The 13500-nt window shown below is 42.5% G+C and overlaps 1 non-coding gene across 1 annotated transcript; it reads left to right on the forward strand.

The window, feature by feature from the left end:
- Window positions 1-12491: 12491 nt before the first annotated feature.
- Window positions 12492-12561, forward strand: LOC148891925 (small nucleolar RNA SNORD66). The gene has a single exon (XR_016116549.1). It is a non-coding gene; the product is annotated as a small nucleolar RNA SNORD66 (small nucleolar RNA).
- Window positions 12562-13500: the final 939 nt, after the last annotated feature.

Consider the following 13500-nt stretch of genomic DNA (forward strand, 5'->3'; position numbering starts at 1 on the left):
TTGGAAGGGCGGCCCGGTAGTCGAGTGGTTAGCACACCGGCTTCACAGTGCAGAGGTCGCTGGTTCGCGTCCCGGTCCGGCCTCCCTGTGTGGAGTTTGCATGTTCTCCCCGGACCCGCGTGGGTTTTCTCCAGGTCCTCTGGTTTCCTCCCACACTCCAAAAACATGCATGGCAGGCAGATTGACCACTCCAAATTGTCCCTAGGTGTAAGTGTGAGAGTGACTGTTGTACGTCTTTGTGTGCCCTGCGATTGGCTGGCAACCAATTCAGGGTGTCCCCCGCCTTGTGCCCGAAGACAACTGAGATAGGCTCCAGCACCCCCCGCGACCCTAATGAGGAATAAGCGGTACGGAAAATGAGATGAGATGAGATGAGATAATAATAATTGGATTTGCCTTTCAACTCTCACGGTCACTTTACAGTCACAGGATAAATTTTGCAGTGGGTGAACAGCGGCAGCTACACGCGCCAGCGTTCACTTGACCCGGAAGTAACTCAAATAGATAGAATGCTGGCTAGATAGCTAATAGATAGATAGCTAGCTAGCTAGCTAATACAGGTAGATAGCTAGCTTGTCAGCTAGATAGCGAATAGACAGCGAGTAGCATAGCAAATAAATACTACTAATAATAATTGTAATAATAATCCACTGATCCTCTCCTGTTTTATCTAAAACTCATACACACGCAAAAGTAGCATTTTGTCACGCCTGACGCCTGTCTCATTCTGCGACCCCCATCCTGCCAGTCAATATTTAACAGTTTAAAAGCATTTTGGGTGGCAAGGTAATCAATTGTCGTTTTCTATTCCAAAATATCACGGTATCGACGACCGGAATCAGGTTAGGCATGGCATGTCTTTTTTATGATGATACAAGTGCAACGTATTCACCCGGAGACCAATTCCTTGTGTGTTCTACATACTTGGCCAATAAAGATGATTCTGATTTTGATTCTTATTATTTTAAACACATTGGTTGCTTAGAATATAGTCAGTGATGATATGGCTCGGGCGGCTCAGCAGTTAAATGGTTAGCACGCCGGCTTCACAGTGCAGAGGTTACTGGTTCGTGTCCTGCTCAGGCCTCCCCGTGTGGAGTTTGCATGTTCTCCCCTGGCCCGCGTGGGTTTTCTCCGGGTCCTCCGGTTTCCTCCCATATTCCAAAAACATGCATGGCAGGCTGATTGAACACTCCAAATTGTCCCTAGGTGTGAGTGTGAAAGTGACTGTTGTACTCTGCCTCGTGTCCGAAAACGGCTGGGATAGGCTCCAGCACCCCCCGCGACCCTAATGAGAAATGAGCGGTACGGATAACGGTTGGATGGATAATGGATGGATGGACGATATGGCTCCAATGAATTCAATTGACTTTGGAAAGAGAGTCTTCGAGATTCCACTCTCCAGTTGTTCAGTGCACCCTCATCACCAGGATCAAAGATGAGATGACTCCCTGTGTGAAAAAAACGAGGTAAGCTTTTACCACAATGACCCCCTGTCTCGTTCATCAGGGAGCGTGTATACAACAAAAGTCAATGGGTCGAGCATGTGATGGCCTCACACTCACGCACGTGCACACATGGAGGCGGTCCTGAGCCTTTATTTATTGAAAAAATATCATTTGGACTTTCATCTGAACTTAATCAAAATCTTTGGAAAAAAAAAACAATATACTCTTGACCTTGTTGGCCACATTTTGGCTTATTATCACAAATGGCTGCCTGAGTGGTATGAGGGAAACTTTATTGTGACAAGCAGTGTTTTAAAAAAATCCCTCAAGGATAACATTTTATTGAGACTTGAGCTGGAACAAAAGTATCAAAACATTACTCAGGCCATGGAAATAGTTGCCAATCACTCGCAGGGCACACAGAGATGGACACACATCTGCGCACAGACTCAAACTTCGGGATCATTTAGACCTTAACCTGCTACACATGTATTCAAAATGTGGCAGGTGACCTGGAGAAAACCTGCACAGGCACGCGAAGAACATGCAAACTCTTCACAGGAAACCGGCAGTGTTTGATTTCTTTGGGACTCTTGACGCCCACATTCCAAAAACATGCAGGTCAGGCAACTGTTGATTGCCCGAGGATAGCTGGCATAGGCCCAGGAATAACATGATGAGAAAATTGATGGATTACAAACACACACTCTCTCACACACACACACACACACACACACACACACACACACACACACACACACACACACACACACACACACACACACACACAAGCACGCACACACACACGCACACAAAGCTCATATGCACGTTCACTGAACCCTTCATTACTGAAAAATACAAATATATTTTTACAAATTTAAGGCAAAAAGAATGCATTTATTAACAATAGTAAAACTGAACACAATCAAAAGTATAATGTGCAGTGACGTGCAGTCAGGGGAGGCAGGTGAGGCTGTGCCTCACCTGTCATCATCGGAATATCAAATGACAAAATAAATTAAACAATTATATTTATTGAGTGATTTGTACTTTAACGTTATTTTCCATTTAACATCACCATTTTTGGATTTTTTTTCAAAATCGCGGAATTTTTACATTTACCGTTCAAATACTAAGTCGAGACGAGCGGTGAGGCAGCATCCGCCTAAGCCTCACCATGGATTGCACAATCACGATGCTAACTGTGCTGGCTTGCTGTTCTGTGAGACCACATTGCTGTCCCTCTGCATATCGCTATTAAAGTGTTCAAAAGCTTTTCGTAAATGAACTAAATTTCTACAGTTTAGCTGGTGTATATAATGGACAATCACTCTACATTATAAACACTGTACTACAGTGTTTGTTTTATTTTATTTTTATCAAAACTGTGTGCATAGGTGAGGCACACAGTTCTCCTGCCTCATGACAGGGGGCGCTGGTGATTAGAGATTCTTTTTGCGAATCCTCGGCTGCAGAATAATAGAATTAGTGACAGCAAGCTACAGTAAACAGTTAGCAAGGTAAGTGCAACCATCCAGTCATTTTTTTCGTGTTGCTTGGCCTTTTTTTTAGAATGGAAGATTCCATATCTAAATTGGAAGAATTTTCTAAATCGGACTTTCAATCGAAGCAGGAGATAATCATTAAAGGAAGACCAACACCGGACTGTATAACTCACAAACGATGAGGGATGAATGTAAATCTCCTGGACAGCTTCTCAGCTTTTTGGCCAGAAGGATCTCATTGAAACTATTTCTGAAGCGACAAAGTTGCTCCAGCTCGTGCTCACTGTTCCAGCAACTACAGCATCAGTGGAGCGGTCATTCTCAGCACAAAAGACTGAAAACATACAGTCGGAACAGGACTGATCAAGGACGACTTTCTTCACTGGCAGTGATCTCCATTGAGACAGAGAGACTTGGACTTCATTTATAAGTAAAGGTAATACGATAATAACGTTTAAAAAAAAAAAATTCTATGCTACAGTTTGTATACAGTATATAAAGAATGCTGACATGACATTTTAAACAAAACATCTTAACTGTTGCCAATCAAATGGTGAATAAGCTACTCTGTGGAGTTCATATGTTTTTAAATCTGACTGTGATGACGTCAGTGCCTCACCAGTCATGAACCTCACTGCACGTCACTGATAATGTGTATATTTTTTAAAAATTGTGCACAAAATCAACTGGCCAATAATGTCATAACCAATTGACATGTTGAGTCTGGTGTGTCTTGTGGCTGAATAATTCATGGCGCAATAATAATAATAATAATCATAATAATAATAATAATCATCATCATCATCATCATCATCATCATCATCATCATAATAATAATAATCATAATAATAATAATAATAATAATAATAATAATAATAATAATACATTTTATTTTAAGTGCCTTTCAAAGCTCTCAAGGACACTTTACAGTCACAGACAAGCATAGGTACTCTAATAAATAAAATACAATCACAAAATAGAATACAATAAATAGGTGGGTTTTGAGATGGGATTTGAAGGTGGGAAGAGAATCGATGTTATGAGGAAGTGAGTTCCAGAGTTTTGGGGCAGGGCAGCTAAAAGCTCTGTCCCACATCGTGCTAAGACGGGGGGGGGGGGGGCACACAGATGTGGAGGGAGGAAGAAGATCTGAGGGAACGAGAGGGAATAGAAATTTGAAGAAGGTCAGATAGGTATGGGGGGGCTAGCTTATGGATAGCTTTGAATGTATACAGAAGAATTTTAAATTTGATTCTATATTTGATCGGGAGCCAGTGGAGCTTTTGGAGGACGGGGGTGATGTGGTGAAAGGATGAGGTTCTTGTGATGACCAGGGCTGAAAAATTCTGGACACAAAAGATACCTTATTTTATGTATAATAAATGTGCTATCGTATTGTAATGAAAGAAATAAACTGTACTATATAATAAAGTATTTTTATTTACCTTTGTGATGGTCGTTGTTGTAGTTGCCTCTTGATGATATCCGAGTGAAGTTGCCGTGCTTTCTCTGCGATAATACCCTCACACACTGTCCCCTGCTAGCTGCTTTTTGTTAATTCAAATCAGCAAAAGTTTTTCAACCTTTTCTATTGCCCGAGACCGCTGCTTAGACAACACAGAAACACCCTTAGCCACACGTAGCAATGGTCGTCTTAGCATACTGGTAGTGGGACGCTAATTCACACAAACGCACACCTCGTTCGTGTTTTTCGATGATCTCCTACTTCTGCTTGACCGTAATTTTCTTTTGTGTCATCTTCGGCTTAACATTGGCCTGTGGTGGGGTCTTTTTCTGTCCCATAATTGCAAAAGTACTCTAATCGATAGCAAATCACGTCTGCACTCAAAGGGGGTGTGGAAAACTAGTCCGCCAGCCACCGTGGCGCTGTGCGACCGTGTGGCTTGGTGTTCATCCGCCGAAAACTAGTCCGCCAACCACCGTGGCGCTGTGTGGTTTGGTTCGTCCGCCGACAACTCGGTCATATGCCAAGATCATATTATCACGACTTTAATGTTTGTAATGTACATTGGGGTGGGCCTTACATCCCGGAAAATACAGTACCTTGCTCTCTCATCGATGAGAGAACAAAAACGCAGCCCTCAGACGAAATAGAACAACTCCATTCAATAATATTGAATTGTGTTTTGTCTCTATGTCGGTTTGTGTAAAGTATTGCTTTATGTGTCACAATGTTGGAGACCACTGGCTAATGCAAACAACTACTGAGGATTGTGTGTGCATTTCTTCAGGCCTCTAATGTGAACGCATAAAGAGAATGTTATCCTCACTCTTGCCATTGAAACCTGGAAAGCATCCAGTGGTGGATCTACATCTCGCAATGTTTTGTTTTAGGACAGTGTGTTCTCACAGGCTGTTCCATCCACCGTTTATCCACGACTCCAACTTCCCCCCACCACACAAGGCCACCCTCCTCCTCTCTCCTTGTGCAGATGCCAACCCCAGACACGGTGGCCAGGAAGCGATTACACTGTGTGCTGTGCTGCCAGCTGTGTCGGAAAGTCTGTCGGGTGGATCATTGTTTTGGCTGCCACTAATGTGTTGTTCTCTCAAAGATAAACATTTTGTGAATTTGATGGTGTCCTTCCTCTCTGTTGGATGGACTGGCACTTGATGTCTAAAGAGAGAATATTTACTGTAACTTACAACAATAGAATTTGATCACATTGGACAGAAGTTGATTCTTGCTCTTTTGTGCGCAGGTTTGAATCAAATGCTTTTCTTAAACAAGCTTAGTAGTTGTTGTATTAAGTTCATCCTGTCTACTTGATATCTAATTTTAAGCAGATTCTTTACTTACAGACAGTGTAGGTGTTCAAATACCTGACATGTTTCACAAATTAAAATTAAGCTTAGTAGTTGTTAAAGGGTATTAGATGATAGAAATGACATGATGTAATATAAATACAGTATGTATCTGTGAAATGTACAAAAAATACAATACAATTAATCTTTGTTGGTATTGCACTTCACAACTGTTGCAATTGTAACAAACCACTTTACAAATCAAAATCAGAATCATCATTATTGCCAAGTATGTAGAACACACAAGGATTATGTTTCCGGTCGAACACGCTGCACTCGTATCATCATCAAAAAATTGCAAAGAGGCACTATACAGTTCAATTTGGGCTACTGTTAAAAGAGTTAATGGCTTGGGGGAAGAAGCTGTTTAAATGTCTGCTGGATTTGGCACGCATGGATCCATAGCGCCTGCCTGAGGGGAGTAGCTGGAAAAGGTGGTGGGCAGGGTGCGGAGGGTCCATTAGGATTTTCCGCGTCCTAGTTTGGATTATTGCAGCGTGCAAGTCCTCGAGAGTGGGTCGAGCAGTGCCAATTATTTTTTTCCACCGTCCTAACTGTCCGTTGAAGTCGGATTTTGTCCATTTCTTTGGCGGCACCGAACCCAACGGTGATGGAAGAACACAGGATGGATTCGATGACAGCCATGTAGAAATGTTGCAGCACCTCCTGTGGCAGGCCATGCTTCTTTAGCAGCCTCAGGAAGTACATTCTCTGTTGGGCCTTTTTCAGGATAGAGTTGGTGTTGACCTCCCACTTCATGTCCTGGCAGACTGTGATTCCCAGGAACTTGAAGGTCTCAACGGTTGACACGAGGCAGTTGGATAGTTAGAGGGGTAGCTGTGGTGATGGATGTTTCCTGAAGTCCACAATCATCTCCACTGTCTTGGGCATGTTCAGCTCTAGGTTGTGAAAGCTGCACCAGAGCTCCAGCTGCTCCACTTGGTGTTGGTAGGCAGACTCGTCGCCATCTTTGATGAGACCGATGACCGATGTGTCGTCTGCAAACTTTATGAATTCAACAGCTGGATGCGTTGAGGTGCAGTTGTTCGTGTAGGGAGGAAAGAGCAATGGAGAGAGGACGCATCCCTGTGGGGCTCCAGTGCTCGTTGTTCGTGCTGAGCGAACTGGCAGATCGTAGAACACACACCAAACTGGAGTAGTTTGGGGATGAGGAGTTCTGGGATGATGGTATTGAACGCAGAGCTGTCGTCCACACACAGGATCCTTGCGTAGGTTCCTGTGTTGTCAAGGTGGTCGAGGATGTGGTGCAGTCCGATGTTGACTGCATCCTCCACAGACCTGTTTGCACCTTAGGCAAACTGAAGAGGATCGAGCAGAGGACCGGTGATGTTCTTTAGGTGGTTCAGCATGCGACGTTCAAAGGACTTCATGACCACAGACGTCAGAGCAACAGGTCTATAGTCGTTCCATCCCGAAGGTACTGGTTTCTTTGGAACTGGGACAATAGTAGACTGTTTGAAGCAGGATGGGACTTCACACTGCTCCAGGGATCTGTTGAAGATTCGTGTGAAGACCGGAGCCAGCTGGTCAGCGCAGACTTTCAGGCAGGAGGGGGACACTCTGTCAGGTCCCGCAGCTTTCTTGATCTTCTGCTGCTTGAAGGGCTGTCTCACGTCCAGTTCGTGGATCTGTAGGGCAGAGGGCGGAGATACGGTAGTTTCTGGTAATGGTGGGCAGACGAGGGAAATGGGGCGGTGTCCTTTTCAAATCGGCAAAAGAATTTATTTGGCTCATCAGCCAGACCACTGTTGTAAACTGCTTGGGGGGATGGTAAACGATAATTTGTTATTGCTTTCAGGCAATTCCACACCGATGCAGAGTCATTAGCGGAGAACTGTTTGTTCAAGGACAACCGACGTCTCCGGACAAGTTGTGTCCATAATTTGTAAAATCGCTTCAAATGACTTCGACTGAGCGTATTTTACAAAGATCCCACCGCATATACAGTAAAGTCTCGTTATATCGATATTCAAGGGAGTCCGAAAAAATATTGATATAACCGGGACTATCGATATATCCGACCCTGTTTGCATGTAATTTTCTCCGTGCGTGCATAGAAATAGTATCGATATAACCGGGGCTATCGATACATCCGATATCGATATAACGAGACTTTACTGTAGCTAGATTTTACGTTTTAAGACTCGCGCTGAATATTCCGGAAGTCTTGTTTTTGAGTTGGTGACAATTCCTGACGTCACGGAAGAACGCCCCTGACCGAGAAAGGACATACCTTGCATCACCTCAATGTATTTTGCGGTACTTTTTTTGGTCTGAAAACTTCTTGTTGATCCGTGTCGATGGCAAAATTAGAACGAAAACACATAAAAAATGCAATGGTGAATCGTTGTATGTTACACTGAGACAACTACAGTAAAGTCTCGTTATATCGATATTCTCGGGAGTCAGAAAAAATATCGATATAACCGGACTATCGATATATCCGATCCTGCGGCATGTAAATTTTCTCCTTGCGTTCATAGAAATAGTATCGTAATAAGCAGTACTATTGATATAACTGATATCGATATAACGAGACTTTACTGTATTAGATATTCGCTGACAAAAATTCCCAGGTGAAAAGCAACCAATTTCCAACGGAGCTCTGCCGCCATCTTCAGCATTTTCTGTGACGCTACACCAGTCTTGATCCCTCAAAATGACCTGGAAGACCTTCTTTAATTGATTGCAAACATTTATACTTTCCTCTTCGAAACTATTTGAATCATATTTATAACTGAATGCGTAACAAAAAGCATATTCTCCGAATCTGAAGCCGTTGTTTTGATTCTCGAGCAATGCAAGACGTCTTGGCGTGACGCCACGAACTGGGGGCGGGACTTTCTGAGAATGCCCAATTCGCAGCTCAATGTTTAGCACATTTTGGACACTTTAAGTCATTTTTATTGGTGTTTTGCATTTGACTAAAAATTTCAGCCTGCGTGTTTTGGGGATTTTAGATGCTATCAACCTTTTTTCTGATGTCAGTTAGGAAACAAAAAAGTGTTGTCGGTTGTCCTTTAAGCCTCGCCGCATAACTTTTCTTTCTGATGTTAATTTCCTTTGTCAGTCTGTTTCGGGCTCGAAACAGACTGTGCTCGATCGCCGCTTCTAAATGCGGACTCTTTCTCTTTCCTAAGCTGCCTGAGTTTGGGAGTGAACCATGGCTTGTTGTTGAATGGGCGGCAGGACTTTGTTGGTACACACATGTCCTCACAGAAACTAATGTATGATGTTACAGTGTCTGTGTATTCATGCAATGTGCCCGTTGAAGTTTCAAAGACACTCCAATCAGTGCCATCGAAGCATTCTTGTAGAGCTAACTTTGCTTCATCTGTCCATTTCTTAACAGTCTTGACTACCGGTACTACACATTTGAGTTTCTGTCTGTATTTGGGAATTAAGTGGATTTAATAGTGGTCAGAAAGACCCAATGCTGCATGCGCAACAGATCGGTATGCCCCTTTGAGTGCTGTGTAACGGTGAACAGCTTCTTCCCCCCAAGCCATTAACTCTTTGAACTCTTTCAACAGTAGCCAAAATGGAACTGTATAGTGCCACTTAGCAGTTTTTTTGACAACGATACTAGTGCAGCGTGTTCTACCGGAAACAAATTCCTTGTGTGTTCTACATACTTGGCAATAAAGATGATTCTGATTCTGATTCTGATTCTGATTCTGATCTGATTCTGATCTACAAAGAAAGTAAACATAAAATAACAACAAAATATAACACAATATATAACATAAAACAGCGACATTCAGGTGATCTGGTGATTCTTGCAGACGCTTCAAACAATGAAGCAGTTTGAGATGCAAGTGGAGTCAATCAAAGAGTCCCTTCACCGGTGGATCAGAGGTGTCATGGTCAAAATATGTATACATCTGCTACAAGCTCAGTTTGACTATAAACAATAATCTATTGCATTCAATGTAAATCCTGTCCAATGTAAATCCGCTTCAAATCCATGCTCAACACTGACGGTCCTCTTTCTTCATCCTCACTTCCATTCAACCACACCAACGTAGACTGTCCTGCATCACCGATAGTTCCGATAAAAAAATGGGGCTGTGAAAAGGGCTGCCCATTATAGGCGCAAAAAGCAAGCGACCTGGTTCTATCCAGAGGCGATGGTCAAATAGCGCCGACATTCTTGCCAATGAAAAGCAGTGAAGGTGCACGCATACTGCCAAGTAGGCGCACCAATGGTAGGGATGTATGGTACCATTTTTTTATAATTTATAAGTATAATATAATATATAAGTGTGCAACTCAAGTTATTCATTAATACCAATAGTAATTTTGAGACATCTGACATGAAGCTGGCCAGGTGGCCTTGTGTTAGCACAGGAAGAATGTATGTGGGGCGAACATTGCCCACTAGTGGCAAAGGAAGCACTGGCTTTACTCTGGCAAACCAGATGTGGGCCGGTTGTAGAGTGAAGTATATGGGCCAGAAGTCAATCAATCAGCCAGTATTGAGCTATGCTTAAATTAAGTTTCAAATGTTTTATCTACACACAGCCTTGTTTTACATCGCTGACCTATGCGTAACTGTATTCGTCTCACACAGACACACACGCACACACACGCACGCACACGCACACACACACACGCACACACTCACACACACTCACATATTGAACTTGGTCATGTAAGATTATGTTGAAGTCGGCTGACGTCAGCGAAAGAATTTACAAGTGATGAATTTTTGTGTATTATCATGTTTGATCCACTCCTGAGTGCCAAACTCAGCAGCAGCCACAACTTTATCACGTCCTATACCATTAGTACTGGTAACCATCTTAGTCACATTTCGGCCTTGTTGTAGAACTTGATGTTTGTCGAGAGACAGAGTATGACTGTCTGGCAGCCCTCCAGTTTTCTTTCACAATTTAGTGCTACTTTTTTTCAGCACAAATCACCCCTATCGTTTTGGCCTGATGAGCTGCAATAGTTTCACAAGATCTTGATCAATCCTGTGTGCTGAAGTTATGGAAAATGATTCCTCCCAGCTGTGTCTGGTTAACAGCACAAACTCTCACCGCAACACCATTGTCACCACAGCCCCTCACACACTCACACACAAAAATATGGCGTCGCCCAGGAGGGCATTTACTCAGCCTCATAATGGAACCCAAGGTCAGTGCATGTTTGTGCTGCCAGCGTTTGCGTGGGAGAGGCTCGTCTGCCTGCACATTTTTTTTTTCTCCCCGTCAACACTCACAGATCGTCCAAGGCTACGGTGACCAAGACCCAAGCCCACACGCTGCGAGGACTCAACGTTCCGCTGAGCTGGGGGGAGGTCATTATCTCTTTCTGCCTCTCTCCCTTTCTTTCTCGGGTCCTTTCATTCTCCTCCCCGGGTGAGTGCTTGCAGGTCAAGCCCAGACAAAGAAAAATAACAGAGAAAATAATTCAGTATTGATATATGTGCAGATCAGTCTATTGACTTGATGGATAGGGTCAATACACCTCAAACGCACAGGTGAGCTTTTTCAGGAGACAAATCCAGTGAAATCAAAGCAGTGACAGTCAGGTGTCTGGAAAATAATTGAACTCGAGAAAATTATTCAAGGCATTTGTAAGTCAATAGGAGTTCATTTTGATCTTAGTGTTGAATTGTTAAAGCTTTTTAGTTGACATTTTAATATTGTCAAAAGTTGAATTCTATCATTCCATTCTATTCCATTATCCGTACCGCTTATTCCTCATTTGGGTCGCGGGGGGTGCTGGAGCCTATCTCAGCTGTCTTCGGGCACGAGGCGGGGGACACCCTGAATTGGTTGCCAGCCAATCGCAGGGCACACATAGACGTACAACAGCCACTCTCACACTCACACCTAGGTACAATTTGAAGTGATCAATCTGTCTGCCATGCATGTGTTTGGAGTGTGGGAGGAAACCGGAGGACCCGGAGAAAACTCACGCGGGCCCGGGGAGAACATGCAAACTCCACACAGGGAGGCCGGACCGGGACGCAAACCGCCGACCTCTGCACTGTGAAGCCGGTGTGCTAACAACTCAACTACTGGGCCACCCTGAATTCTATCATGTAAATCGGTATTTTTCAAACTTTTTCGAGCTAAGGCACATTTCTTTCATTGAAAAAAAAATTACCATAGAATGTGAAAAAATATTATTTTTAACAATTGTGTTATTTTGTTATAGAATCATTTTTTTACATTGAACAATAATGCAATTTTATAACACATTGAATAGGAATCAAATTAGCATCCATCCAAAATTGGGTTCATTTATTTATATGGCAAGTAAAATATAGTCAATTACAAATTTAATGTGGGCATTTTTTTCTGTCTCACAGCTGTTTTTGCCCTCCTGGTTGTTTGCACTCTCTCGCAATACTGTACCATTCCTTTCCCCCCATCTTGAGTCTTTATCTAAATCCAACATCATTCAAAGGACTTTTTCTGTTGAATGTGTCGATTGAGGTAGTCCGACTTCCATTTAGTCCATATTTTCCCTTTGGAAACTTGACTTACAACTTTAGCTTTGCTGCATGTTTTACAGAACTTACCTTTCTCATCCAAAAAGAAAATATCACACCCAGTTTCACGGCTTGTTTTTCTATTTGCACAGACTCTAACAGCCATTGCAATTTAAAAGCACCACCGTTCATTATTATTTTGATTTGGGGATGCGACACATCTTATTCACTGCCTGGGTCGCTTTGCCATGATAAAATATTAGTGTCACTTGTTGCCACTTAACTGTTGTGATGGAGCAGAGAACACGCGCAAGCACTTTAAATGCAGTGATCGGCTGCATAGTCATTGCATTGTATCATGTTATTGGCTGGACACCTGTCGCTCACTGAAATCCACAGCAAATTCATTCTATATTTTTCATGGAGTTGTTTTCATATCACAGACAAAAGTTGATGTCCGTTTTTGGAGATTTTACTTACCGTATTTTCCAATGTGTAAGGCGCACCCAAAAGCCTTCATTTTCTTCAAAAGATGACCCTGCTCCTAATATGCAGATGCACCTCTTATGTGAAGTAATATTGAGCCACAAAGAGTGTCGCAACTGCTGTCAGCAGCCACCGACTCCATTTCAAACCGCTGTAGAAGAAGTCGTGCGTAACCCCAGCCAATACTGTAGCGCCTTATAATGTGTTGTGCTTGTCCTTTATAAATTATATATATATATATATATATATATATATATATATATATATATATACAGTGAGACCTCAACTTATGAACGTAATTGGTTCCCAGTCAGAGTGTGTAAGGCGAAAAGTGTGTATCTAAAAAAAAAAAAATTCCCATAGGAAACCATTAATGGGAATAATCCATACCCGTTTCCATAAAATATAGTTTTTAACTAAATAAGCCTTAAAACTACACACAACATACCGTATTCTATGTATAATAAATGTGCTATTGTATTGTAATGAAAGAAATACACTGCATTGTATCATAAAGTCACAAAGAGAGGCACATTACATGAGGGCTGTAATTAAAGAAATAAACTGTGCTGTAAAATAAAGTTTTATTAACCTTTTTGATGGTCGTTGGTGGCTTATGGAAGGACAGTCACCTTGCATAAGGACTGTTGGTAACTTAACCTCTGGTGTGGCTTCTCTTCTTTTTTCTTTGGAGACTCCTCATCATTTTTGCTGATTAAAAACCTCTTAATTGACACCTGTTGCTTTCTGACTTGTAAGGTCTTAC

The sequence above is a fragment of the Hippocampus bargibanti genome, linkage group LG11 (assembly GCF_051943395.1).
Source record: "Hippocampus bargibanti isolate YZ-2025 linkage group LG11, ASM5194339v1, whole genome shotgun sequence".
In the NCBI taxonomy this organism is placed as follows: Eukaryota; Metazoa; Chordata; class Actinopteri; order Syngnathiformes; family Syngnathidae; genus Hippocampus; species Hippocampus bargibanti.